A 14591-nucleotide genomic window follows, 5' to 3' on the forward strand; every position below is an offset into this window, starting at 1 on the left:
TATCATCATTATTATTTATCCACCATATTTTCATTCTCTAAACCAAAGCAGAGGCACAGTTATGTACCTTAGTTTTGCTTTCCCCTTGAGCTAAGGCTATTCCTACATGAATGGCAGTTGCTCTAATCCTTGTTTGCTGATAGAATCTGTTTTCTGTGTAGTTCAATCCTGCTAAAAGTCCATTCAAATCATGAATCTTACATCCTGATTATGAAAACATGTGTTTCCCAAAGCCTCTTCTTCTAGTAACATAAGGTCACAAAACCATTTATGATCAGGGTTGCAGCACTGCAAAGCCTCAGAGGGTTCCAGTCACCTGAAATCAACATGTATTAGTTTTCTATTGCTATGTAACAAATTACCACAAATGTAGCATCTTAAAACAACACAATGCGCTATCTCACAGTTCTAGGGGTCAGAAACCCAGAACGGTGTCCCTAGGATCTCTGCTCAGGATCTCACAAGGTTAAAATCAATGTGTCAGCTAGCTATGTTCTCATCTGGGGCTTAAGTCCCTCTTCCAGCCTCATTCCCGTTACTGGCAGAATTCAGTTCCTTGCAGCTCTGAGAACTGCGGTCCCCATTTCCGTGTTGGCTGCTGGCTAGGGAATACTCCCAGCTACTTGTGGCCACTCTCCAGTCCTTGCACAGAGTCCCTTCCACCTTCAAAGCCAACAACAGTGCACTGAAATCCTTCTCATGCTTCAAATCTCTCTGACTTCTCCTGCTACCAGTTATAGAAAACTTTCTGCTTAAAATGGAGTCACCTGATTGAGTCAAGCTCACCTTGATAATCTTCAGATCTTAAGATCAACTGCCTTGGGATTTTACATCTGCAAAATCTCTTTACAGCAGTACCTAGATAAGTATTTGAATAACCAAGGTATGAGAATCTTGGGAGGCCATCTCTAAAATCCTGCCTACCACATAATGTGTTTTGAGTTCTCCCTATTTTGAGATGTATGTTTTAAGGTTTTCATGCATGTTTTAAGGTTTTTAATTGCAAGGAACAGGCACTCTTTACAGTTAATTAATTTGGGTCCACGTGAGATGATAAGGGAAGTAGTTGCATGTGGAAATCCAAGAGCTGGAACAGACAAGGGACCCACAGCAGGTGTTAGTAAACTTTTGCTCTGGTGATTTTCCAGCAACATAACTTAGCCACTCCCCCTGATTGACTCCCTTCTGTCTTTCAAGTTTAAATTTTTAGAGTTTTCTTCTATTTAGGATGTAGAATATCAGAAGAGAGACATGGTTCCCACCTTAGCAGCCAAAAAAAGCTAGAAAATCTACAAACTGTTCTTGAGCCCATATGAGAGCTGAGGTTACATGGTAATCAAATAAATTAAATCCCCCCAAATTGCAAGCCCCTCCAAGGAGAGATAGGAAACACAAACTCTTTTACCTTTGGCAAAACATAAAAGAAAGAGATGACCACTATATAAGTCAATAAGGAGAAATTAACTAAAAATTTAATGAAGTCTTAAAGGACAAGTATATCAGTTTGGAATAGCTGAGAGTCAAAGACACAAGGGGACTTTGTCTTAATTCACAAGTTCTTTTCCACTGGGGTCTCATGAGAAAAACTAGGGACAGAGTAGGCATGGAGGAGGTGATCAGTGGTACAGGCATATAGGCAAGTTGGGGCTGTCAGTGTGGCAAAAGTATAAAAACCCACCCAGCCACCTGGGTCGTTCTATCATAAAAAGCAAAAAAGCCTGAACCTGTTGGAGGAAGGGGCAGACCTATTGATCTAGGGGATGAATAAAAGCAAAGGCCCTATGCCCATAGGCAAAAGCAGGAAAACTCTTGGACTCAGGATCCTGCACTCGTACAAGGATAGGTGTACTATTGCTGGGAATAGATAAGAAACTCTTTTCTATCCATGACCTACAAATCAGAATTCAGCAGGCAAATACTGATAAAGCCCTGTCCCTGAGAATCAGGCACAGAGAGTCCGCTGAAGACTGAAGCTACAGCAGAAAAATAAAGTTCCGCTGTGAACCTGGCACACAGTAATAAGAAGTGGTAGCTTACAGCTGAAGGAGGATAAAGCACATGGAAAGAGAAACAGGCGTACAGGGAGCATAGAAAGCTGAGGATGGAGCAGGAGCAATAAGAAAAAAAAAAAACAACCACCACCCTCCACTAGCCTGGCCCATCCAACTCCAGACACAAAGAACAGTAGCCACCACCGCAGAACTTAAAGCTTACACTGCAGGGGTCCTTGAGTGGCTCGGTCGGTTAAGCTTCTGCCCTTGGCTCAGGTCATGATCCCGGGGTCATCAGGTTCCCTGCTCAGCGGGGAGTCTGCTCCTCCCCCCTGTTCATGCTCTCTCTCTCTCTCTCTCTCACAAATAAGTAAATAAATAAATCTTTAAAAAAAAATAAAAATAAAGCTTACACCACAATGAAGAAAATGAGAGTAAACAACAAAACCCAAAAGCAGCTGAACTTCTGGCTAAACTAACTCAACTTCTGACATGAGAGCCTGACAAAAGAGGCATGCCCATTTTCAGATTTAAATATTATTTAACTCAGCTTGTATTACTCTTCTACAAATGATGTCAAGACTTCATTGAAATGATATGAAATTTTGAAAAGCAGAAAAAATCCACTGTTAACCGATAAAGCAATCAACAGAACTAGTCATCAGAGATGACCCAAGTGTTGGAAGTTATCAGTCAGAGATTTTTAAATCACCATGATTAATATTTAAAAAGATTTAATAACTAAAGTTGATAGCATGTATGAGAACAGAGAGGGAATCTCAGCAGAGACATAGAAACTACTCTTTTCAAGTCAAATGGAAATTTTACACAAACAAAAAGAGAAACACATTATCAGGGATGAGGAATTCCCTAGGTGGATTTATCAGCAGACTGAGCACAACTAAAAAAAAAAAGAATCAGTAAATTTGAAGATAGATCAGTATATATTATATAAACTGAAATGAAAAGAGTTAAAAAAGTTAAAAAAAAAGAGTAGAGCTACCAAGAGCTGTGTAGAATATCAAAAGAACTAACATACATGTAATTGGATTTCCAGAAAAAGAAGTCATAAAGAATATGGCAGAAGAAATATTGAAGAGGTAATTTCTGAGAACTTCCAAAATTAATAAAAAACAAAATTCTACAGATCTAAAAACCCAGAGAATCCCCCAAAATATAAATAACAAAAGAAGCCACACCTAAATACTATAGTTAAACTGCTGAAACCAAAAAATGAAGATAAAATCTTGAAAGCAGCCATTAGTGTGAGTTATGAAGGGGATATAACATTATAACATACAGAATAACAGAGGTAAGAATTATAGATTTCTTGTCAGAAACTATAAAAGTCAGAAGACAATGGAGAAATATATTTGAAGTACTGATGGGAAAAACAGTTAAACAGAATTCTATACCCAGTGAAAATCTCTTTTAAAAATGAAGACAAGAAGGGTCCTTGGGTGGCTCAGTCGGTTGAGCGTCTGACTTGGGCTAGGGTCATGATCTGGGGGTCCTGGGATCGATTTCCATGTCTGACTCCCTGCTCAGAGGGGAGTCTGCTTCTCCCTTTCTCTCTGCTCCACCTTCCACTCATTCTCTCTCTTTCTCTCTCAAATAAATAAAATCTTTTAAAAATAAATAAATAAAAATAAAAATGAAGAGATAATCTTTCAAATAAACAATAGCTGAAGGATTTCATCACAAGCAAAACTGTGCTACAAAAAGTGTTAGAGGAATTTCCTCATGAAGAAGAAGTATGATATCAGACAGAAAGCTGAATCTATAAAAACTAGAGTGGCAGAAATGTTTACAATCAATTAATTAATTAAGGAGAAACAAATAAATATAAATGTATATGTAAAGGATGATTTTCTTATTTTTCATCACTTAAAAAGATAATTGTGTAGAGCAAAAATTATAGCAATGTATTTCAAGAACACAAAGGGTAGGTAATAGTAAATATAACAAATAATTATTGTAAGTTTCTTATACATGAAATGAAATGATATTATTTGAAGATAGACTGTGATAAGTTCAGGGCAGATATTGTAAGCTCTAGAGTAAGCATTATGAAAAAGTCCAAATGGGAATATAGTTACTAGACAATAGCAAAGATAAAATGGAATCATAAAAAATAAATCAAAAAGAAGACAGAAAAAGAAGAAAAAGGAGAACAAATAGAAAACAACTAGAAAGATGGTAGGTTTAAACCCAACCATATCAGTGAAAACATGGGGGTGGGGGGAATTTATCACCAAACACTAATCAAAAGAAAGTTGTAGTAGCTATATTAATATTAAACAAAGTAGACTTGGGGCACCTGGGTAGCTCAGTCCGTTGGGCATCTGCCTTCAGCTTGGGTCATGGTCCCAGGGTCCTGGGTTCGAGCCCCACATCCGGGTCCCTGCTCAGCGGGGAGCCTGCTTCTCCCTCTCTCGCTCCTCTTGTTTGTGCTCCCTTTCTCTCTCTCTCTGTCAAATAAATAAATGAAGATCTTTAAAAAAAAAAAAGTAGACTTAGCAAAAAAGATTATTATTAGAAGGAAAGAAGGATTTTGATTGGAATAGTATTGAGTCTATAGATCAAATTGGGAATCTAATAAAGTGACTCCATTTTTAATGTGTTTTTTAAAGATGTATTTTTTTTTTTTTAAAGATTTTATTTATTTATTTGACAGAGAAAGACACAGCGAGGAGAGGGAACACAAGCAGGGGGAGTGGGGGAGGGAGAAGCAGGCTTCCCATGGAGCAGGGAGCCCGATGCGGGGCTCGATCCCAGGACCCTGGGATCATGACCTGAGCCGAAGGCAGACGCTTAACAACTGAGCCACCCAGGCGCCCCTTTAAAGATGTATTTATTTATCTGAGAGAGAGAGAGAGCTGGGAAAGGGGCAGAGGGAGATGGAGAGAGAAAGAATCTCCAGCAGAGTCCCCACTGAGCGTGGAGCCCAACACAAGGGGCTTGATTCCATGACCCTTAGATCATGACCTGAGCCAAAATCAAGTAGCTTAACTGACTGAGCCAACCAGATGCCTCTCCATTTTTGATGTTTGATTGTTGACAGCTTGGAAGCCCCACCACTCTTTCTTACCTTTCTGCCCCCCACCTGGACAAGGTGACCAGAAAGCCCGGGTGCTTTCTCCTTTGGCACCAGCAGGAAACTAAAAATATGAAAATTCCAACATATGGAAAGGCTTCTTAACCAGCCCCACCCTCTAAATACCATAAAAACCTAAGCCCATTCTTTCAAGCCATTTTAGACATGTTTGGAAGCCTGCCTTGTTCTCCCCAGAAATGCAGCTGCAGACTGATCGCATTAGGGAAAATTAACTATTGTAACAACACAGAATCTTCTGTTCCATGAGTACCATACATCTCTCCATTTATTTAAGTCCTCTTTAATGTTCCCATAAATGTTTTCTAGTTTGCATCATGCACATCTTGTCCATATTTTGCTATATTTATCTTTGAGTAGTTTTTATGCTATTTTTATGCTATTGCACAAAGTATAATTTTTTTCAAATTCCAATTGTTCATAGAAGTATAATTGAAGTGCCATTAGCAAGACTGCAGAGTAAATGTTCTCTACCTCCATTCCTCCCCAGTGCATCAATTTTGGTGGTCACCCACAGACAAAAGTCCATTCATGGGAGTCCAGGAGTCCAGGAAAGGAGTTGCCCACCATTATAGCAGTAGAATCCAAGAATAGATGCATTGAAGAGGGTAAGAGGAACAGTATCACTTTACCTCCATCACTCTTCCCCCAGGCAGGATGGCTCAGTGCCAGGAGACACCTCTGCAGGCATGATTTCTCCCACAGGGAAAACTAAAAACATGTGACTGAGAGCCCAGCTTCCCTAGCCATGCAGTATGCTACCCAAGAGACCCACTTCTTTCTCACCACACCCAGACTACTGAGGTGATCTGTAAGCCTAAGGGGTTGGAAGAAGTTAAGAGTATAGCAACCAGGGCTCTGAACTCATCAAAGAGACCCTACTAACTGCTTCCATAGTTCTTCTATCTACTAACCAATTCACAAACTCCATTAGGAAGCCCACTCACCAAAAACTGTGGATGTCTCAAATGCGGGGCCCCCAACTGCCCCACATCCATTCCTAATGTTCTCCATGCATAACCGTACACTCCTTTCTCCCTGCATGGCCAGCTCCCATGGACAGTGAGAAGGAGACTTTGCAAATGACTAGCAAGCAAGCACAGAAAGCCAGACTAACTCTATGAGATTAAAAGAAGACTCATAAGCATTTCAGAGCACTGCCCCAGGGAAAAACGGGAGACCCTCAGCACGCAGCTTGGTTTTGCAGGATTGAAAGCACACAATCTTAGTTATTTCCCCCCCAAAAAAACAAAAAGTGTGGAGTGGGCACACCCACAGAGAAGGTCTGAAACAGCCTCGGAATCCCTTGCTGGACTATCGCTTCTTCAAAAGTGAAAACAGCAATGTAAGACTTCAAGGAACATGAAAAATCAAGGAAATAAAACACAATAATCTTCCAGCAACCAACCCCAAAGAAATGGAGATCTATGAATTGCCTGACAAAGAATTCAAAATGATTGTTTTAGGAAGTTCAATGAGTGTAACTCAGTGAGTACACATATAATGCTATGAACTCAGTAAAACAATACATGAATAAAAGGAAAAGTTCAACAGAAATATAAACTATCTGAAAGAGAAATTAAGAAAGGAATCTCATTTACAATAGCATCCAAAAATGAAATACTTAGGAATAAATCTAATTAAGGAGGTAAAAAATCTGTACTTTGAAAGCCATAAGACACAGATGAAGAAATTGAAGGCTCAAATAAATGAGAAGATATCCTGTGTTCTTGGATTGGAAGAATTAGCATTGTTAAAATGTCTATACTATCCAAAGTAATCTATAGATTCTATGCAATCCCTATGAAAATTCCAATGCCATTTTTCATAGAAATAGAAAAAATCCTAAATTTTTTCTGGAACCACGAAATATCCCAAACAACCAAAGCAATCTTGAAAAGAAGAACAAAGCTGGAGGCATCACATTTCCTGATTTCAAACTATATTACATAACCATAGTAATCGAGGGTATGGAACCATTTTATGATTTTATGTCAGTACCATACAAACACACAGACCATAGAACAGAATACAGAGTCCAGAAATAAATACAGTCAACTAATTCTTTAACAGTGGTACCAAGCATACACAATGGAGGAAGGATAGTCTATTCAATAAATGGTTTTGGAAAAACTGGATATCCACATGCATAAGCATGAAACTGGACCCCTATCTTATTCCACTCCCCAAAATTAACTTGAAATGGATTTTAAAAGCCTTAAATGTAAGGTTTGAAACTATAAAACTCCTAGAAAAAAACATATAGGAAAAGTTCCTTGAAATTGGTCTTGACAATGATTTTTTTGGATAGGAAACCAAAAACACAGGCAACAAAAGCAAAAATAAACAAGGGGGCTACATCAAACTAAAAAGGAAAGGGAAAAAAATCAACAAAATGAAAAAGTAACCTAGTGAATGGGAGAAAATATTCGCAAACCATATATCCAATAAAGGGTTAGTATCCAAAATATATAAAGGACTCATACAACTTAATAGCAAAAAACAAGTAAATAAATAAAGAATAATACTATTTTTAAATGAGCAAAAGAACTGACTAGACATTTTTCCAAAGAAGATATACAAATGGCCAACAGGCATGTGAAAAGATGCTCAACATTAATACTCATCAGAGAAATGCAAATCAAACCAAAATATCACTTCATACCACTTAGGATGGCTAGAATCAAAAAGACAAGAGATACCAAGTGTTGGTGGGGATATGAAGAAAAGGAAAAGCCTTGTACCCTGTTGGTAGAATTGTAAATTGGTGCAGCCATTTAGCCATTACAGAAGAAGTATGGAAGCTCCTCAAAAAAAATTTAAAATGGAATTGCTATATGATCAAGCAATCCCACTTCTGGGTACATATCCAAAGGAAATAAAACCAGTATCTTGAAGAGATATATGCACTCCCATGTCCATTGCAACATTATTCACAATAGGTAAGATACGGAAACAACCTAAATGTCCATCTACTGATAAATGAACAAAGTAGATGTGAGACAGAAAATGAAATATTATTCAAGGAAATCCCGCCATTTGGGACAACATAAATGAAACTGGAGGGCATTACACTAAGTAAAATAAACCAGACAAACTCAAATGTTGTATGGTGATAACTTGTATGTGGAATCTAAAAAAAAAAAAGGTTAATTTCATAAAAACAGAGTATAGAATGGTGAATGGCGGTTGCCAGGAGCTAAGGGGTAGGAGAAGTGGGGAAATGTTGATAAAAGGGCACAAGTTATAAGATGAGTAGGTTCTGAGGATCTAATGTACAACATAGTGACTATAGTTAATAGTAAAATATGTATATTTGAAATTTGCTAAGAGTAAATCTTAAGTGTTCTCACCACAAAAAGAGAAAAAGAGGGGCACCTGGCCTGTTCAGTCGGTGAAGCATGCAACTCTTGATCTTGGGGTATGAGTTCGAGCCCCACATTGAGTGTAGAGAGTACTAAATATATATATATATATGCATATATATATAATAAAAATAAATTTAAAAAGAAATATAATTGACTTCTGCAGAATGTGCTTATATCGTCTGACCTTACTCAATTCTCTTACTTCTAGTAGCTTTTTTGTAAAAAGGTAATCATGTCACCAGTGAATAGTGGTATTTTACTTCTTCCTTTCTAATCGTTATGCCTTGAATTTCTGTTTCTGACCATTAGCACTGACTAGGAACTCCAGTATAATATTGAATAGAAGTGGTGAGAGTAAACATCCCTGCTTTGTTTCCAATCTTAAAAGGAAAACATACAGCCTTTCATCATTAACTATAATAACTGTTGGTTTTTTGTTGGGTTCCTTTATTGGGTTGCCAACATAATTTCTATTCCTAGTTTTCTGGGAACATTTCTGATGAATTAATGTTGAATTTTGTCAAATGCTTTTTCTGCATCTATTATTAGTCATAGGAATTTCCTTTTTAGTTTCTTAATATGGTGAATTACATTGGTGAATACTCAAATGTTGAGCCAACTTTGCACTCTTGGGATAAACCCTATTTGATCCTGATGTATTTTTTATATATATTATTAGGTTCAATTTACTAAAATTTTGTTAAGCTGTTTTGTGTCAATATCCATCAAGGGTATTTGTCATTTATTTTATTTACTTAATTATTTATTTAATACACTAACTAAATGAATAAATATTTAATAAGCTAAGTTATAAAAACTAGTTATCTAATAAAATAAGTTTCTTTTATTATAATGCTTTTGGTTTTATTATCCAGGCATTCCTTGTCTCATAGAATGAGCTGAGAAGTATTCCAATCTCTTTTATGTTCTGGATATGTTTGTGTAGATTTGGTGTTATTTCTTCCTTAAATGTTTGGAAGAACTTGTGAGTAAAAACTAACTGTGCCTGGAATTTTCTTTTGTTTTGTTTTTTGTCTGTTTTTTTTGTGGGAAAGTTGTAAGATGCACATTCAATTTCTTTAACAGATATGTACCTGACGCCAAGAGGAAAGTAGCCATGTTTTGGTATGGTCCACCTGGTACAAAGTACCTCCTCCATCAGCCTCTAAGGAAATAGAGATTATGTCTTTCTGGTTTTGTTTTAAAGATTTAAAAGAGTGAGAGTTTAACTGTTGTTTAGTGGGTACTGAATTTCTGTTTGGGATGATGAACAAGTTCTGGAAGTGGATAGTGGTGATTGTTGCACAATATTGTGAATGTATTTAATGCTGCTAGTTGTACTTGAAAGTGGTTAAAATGGTAGATTTTATGTTATGTATATTTTACCAAAATAAAAAAGTAATACATGTTCAATGTTGAAAAATAGAAAATACCAAATAAACAAAAGTTATAAATTTTTAAACATTCATAATCCAAACAGATTACTATTAATATTTAAAGTTTGAATGTCTTTGTCTATAAAACAGAAGTGATAATAGTGCCTACATCAAAGGGTTATTGTGAGGTTTTTACACAATAATCCATGTAAAAGACTTGGCAATGGCCTTCACATGGGGTAAGCCCAGATGAAATGTAGCTTTTATTTTACCTACTATGTGATAATTTTACACACGTTATTATAATCTGCTCCTTTAAATCTAATGATATATTGGGAGGATACTTCAATGTGAATAAAAAGACACATAATGTCTTATTGCTGTGCACTCTTCCTCTGTAAGAAAATTAATGTCAGTGCATAGTTTAGCTACAAGGCTCTTATTTACTATAGCAATGTGTAAACTAGAGAAAAACTGGAAATAGTCTAAATATCCTGTGATAGGAAATATAGTTTACAGGTGTCAAACCAAGAGTTCAGAAAGGCTAAAAACTTATTCAGAATTACACAGAGATGGGGCATCTGGGTGGTTCAGTCGGTTAAGCATCTGCCTTTGGCTCAGGTCATGGTCCCAGGGTCCCAGGGTCCCAGGGTCCTGGGATCGAGCCCTGCATCAGGCTCCCTGCTCGGCGGGAAGCCTGCTTCTCCCTCTCCCACTCCCCCTGCTTGTGTTCCCTCTCTCACTGTGTCTCTCTCTGTCAAATAAATAGATAAAATCTTTTTAAAAAATTACACAGAAAGCTCAAACCCAAATCCAACCCTTTCATTACAAGTGCTGTGCTTTTTCTCTCAATATACTCCTTTTGATTATCAAACCATTAACCATTAGTATAGTAAAGGCAAGAGGGTCTTTTGTTAGACATTGAATTTTTTGAGAGATAGAACCTTTTTTTAGCTTGTAGGAATTCTCACTCTCCCCTCTACCCTTTGTTCCAGCAAAAGGCCATTGTTAGAACCTTTTTCCAACATATGCACCTGCCTTATTCTCAAATCATTAACTGATCAGGAGCCTTATGCACACCAGGTATTTTGAATATGTGGTCACCTTATCCTGAGAGACCTTTTGTCAAATTACCCTTCATAGACCTAAAGTCCCCTTAATACTCAAAATATATTTAATGACTTTTTCCCTATTTTCATAAAAAAATAAAATAACAGGGGCACCTGGGTGGCTCAGTCTGTTAAGTGACCAACTCTTGATTTTGGCTCAGGTCATGATCTCAGGGTCGTGAGATAGAGCTCTGCGTGGGGCTCCATGCTCAGTGGGGAGTCTGCTGAGATTCTCTCGCTCCCTCTCCCTCTCCCCCTCCCCCCACACATGTGCACATGTTCTCTCTCTCTCTCTCTCAAATAAATAAATAAATCTTTAAAAAAAAGTAATAGGGGCGCCTGTGTGGCTCAGTCAGTTAAGCGTCTGCCTTCGGCTCAGGTCAGGATCCCAGGGTCCTAGGAGCCCCGCATCGGGCTCCCTGCTCAGCAGGAAGCCTGCTTCTCCCTCTGCCACTCCCCCTGCTTGTGTTCCCTCTCTTTTCCTCAAATAAATAAATAAAATCTTTTTAAAAAATGAAATAACACATTATAAACTATTTTCAGGCAAGTCCCACCATGATCACTGTGCATCTTCCTCAGAAAGAAAAAAACTTTACAACACAGCAACAAATAGAATGGAATGTTTGTCAAGTTCCTTTGGGTAATTTTTTCTCCAAAAAATCATACCAGCTTACTATTTAATGTTGCTACCAAAGAAGAACCAAGAGTCACCTTGACTCAAATAGGGAAATGAAGTTAGGATTGGATGTTTCCGTTGCCAATCTTATGTACCCGAGCAGAAGCTTTAAAATGACTGTCAGGTGACTTGGAAGCAGATGCCAGGTTAAGGGCAAACCCTACTGGAGAGTCTAGATTTGCTTAGATGGAGAAGAAAGAAAGAAATTTCCCAAGGAAGGGGCGGAAACTGATTGGATTAATCTGAATGTTGACAAGCAGGAAATAAAGGGACAGCAAGATTACCCTGTGACGGTCTCCAGGTCTCTTGGTGTCCTGAAATTGCTGCCCCTTTATTTATTGTTCAAGCAAAGTAAAGCCTGGTTTAAAGAAAGGAGTCATACCCCAAACTGGCAAGTACCAAATATACAACTTGACACAACTTTAGGAGGCTTGTCTTGACTATATTTCATGTGTTAATTGGTTACTTTTAATTACCTGGGTGATACAAACTTAGAAATTTTATATCTTATTGTATATAGTACAAAGGAAAAGGGCCTCCTCATTCCACCAACCCAATCCCATTCCCCAGTGGCTACTATTATTATTTGGTGTATATTGTTTCATATGATTTTCCATGTTCATAAGAGGAAGTGGGTATAGATAAAAATAAGTTGATATTTTTATTTAGATTGGATGATTCCATGCCTGCATTGAGCAAGACATTACAGTGGCAAAATCCGCAAAGTTAATTTCACAGCACTTAAGAAAGACCTTGACACTCGAGTCACCCATTCTGCTGTCCCCAGCACACTGGACAGTTCCAGCACTTTCCCCACCCCCACCCCACCCCTCCCGCTCAGCTGGGAAGGAAAGGCAAAGAACTTGAGTTCTCACAGTTGCCCCTCAAAGCGGAGTTCCTGGAGTTCAGTGCCAAGGGTATGAAGAGGGGACGCTGGCCCCACCAACATCCAGGACCTGGAGAAACGGCTGGCTGAAATCGCCTGCGGGGCAGATCCAGAGCACAGGACGTGAGTGCGTATGTGTGCGGCTGACAGGTTTGGAAAAGGGTGTGGTAGCCTGGAGTTGATAAAGAAGTGGTACAGAATATAATTAGAAACATTTTCTTGTTCTGGAAACACATTACTGTTGAAAATAACTTGGAATTTTTTTTAAGTTTAGTTCTCTCTCATTGCTTTCTAGTCACCTACTCTACTTGTGTGTCTTCCCTTTGTAAGGTGTTTGTTGTGTCCCTTTTGCATATGCTTGATGTAGGGTCAAGGTCTTTGTGACCATAGCAAGTGGATCCATAGAGAGGATATTATCGTGAGAGTATGGTTATCATCTGAAAAGTTTCTTATCCTCTACTTCGGTGCTTTGGTCTCTTTTCCTGAAAGAAACCTATCTGTGTATGGAACCAGTTGATTTCCAGTTGCCCTTGACATTCATGGGCAGTACATCATCGAGTCCTTTGTGAATTCTCAGATGTGTGGTGATAGTTACAATGTGGTCTCCCGACATGTGAAGACAGGTAGAAAATAGCAAGGCTGTCTTAACAGTGGGTCTATTCTTCATCAGCTCGGTGACTTGTCCACACTCCAGGCTCATAGCACTTAGGTTTCAAAAACATGTCTTGAACCCTTGGACTCGTTCCCAGATGATAAAACTGTAAATGCTAAATCCTCAAATGCCAAGCGTCTAGTTGTGTTCTAGTGGTTTCCCTTAATTGGGGAGTATAAGGAGATTTAGAAACTGTTCTGTTTTTCTGGATGGCCAAGGGCTCCTGAGCTATATTCATGTGCCATTTGACCAGCCCCAATTTTGTACTCTTAACTGGAAGGCTGTGGAACACATGTGAATAAAAAAAAGTTATCCATTAAAAAAAAAAAAAGATTGGATGATTCCATACATAATATTCTACATCTTTATATTTTTATCTACTAAAATATTATGGACAATTTAATTCTTCCCAGTTTTGCCTAAGGCAGACTTTCCCAGGAATAATCTAAATAGGAAGCATGACCATAGTTAATTCAAGCCTCTTGCCAAAGAACCCTCCCAAATTATATACACATAGCTTAACCAAGGCCATCTGGAAATAATCCTTCATATTTGTCTTTATTGTCTCACTCCACAGTTCCTGAATGCCCATCCCAGACTGGTGCCAAACTGGTTGCATCAGAATCATTTGAGTTCTGGGGGGCACGTGGGTGGCTCAGTCTGTTGGGTGTCTACCTTCCACTCAGGTCATGATCCCAGGGTCCTGAGATTGAGCCCCACATTGGGCTCCCTGCTCAGCAGGGGAGTCTGCTTCTCCCTTTCTCTCTGCCCCTGCTCGCGCTCTCTCTCTCTCTCTCAAATAAATAAAACCTTAAAAAAAAAAAAAGAATCATTTTAGTTTTTAAAAAAACATAGATTCTGGGCTTTAGCTTCAAACTGTATCGTCCAATAAGTCCAGGAAAAGGTCTGGGAATCCATACACTATAACATGAGTGAGTCTGGTGATCCGCCAAGTTTGCAGACAATGAAACCATCTGTGTTTCCTGGAGACCACAATGCCGATATCAGTAGTGGAAGAAGAGCTTGTGATCACCCCAGCAAGTTAGTTCACTTAACAATACTCCATTCTTTTATGACGGTGTATAGTGTTCCAGCACATGAATGCGCCATGCCTTATTTAACTTATTGCCTACTAATGAATATTTAAACTGACTCCAAGCTTTATATTTTATAAGCAAGAAACATCCATGTGTGTGTAAAGAGAGACAATGGGAGACTTTCTGTAGGATAACTTCCTAAAAATGGAATTTCTGGTTCTAAGAGTATATGCTTTTTGACTTTTGAAACAACCTCTCCAAAACCACATTACACAGAATCCTGTCTTATTCCATGATATATTATCAAAGGATGAAGTATTTTATTTCACCTCTCCAAAGAATTATATTAATTATAGTTATTAACTATAAATAACCTCACTC

Source organism: Phoca vitulina, unplaced genomic scaffold (assembly GCF_004348235.1).
Source record: "Phoca vitulina isolate PV1807 unplaced genomic scaffold, GSC_HSeal_1.0 scaffold3, whole genome shotgun sequence".
Taxonomy (NCBI): domain Eukaryota; kingdom Metazoa; phylum Chordata; class Mammalia; order Carnivora; family Phocidae; genus Phoca; species Phoca vitulina.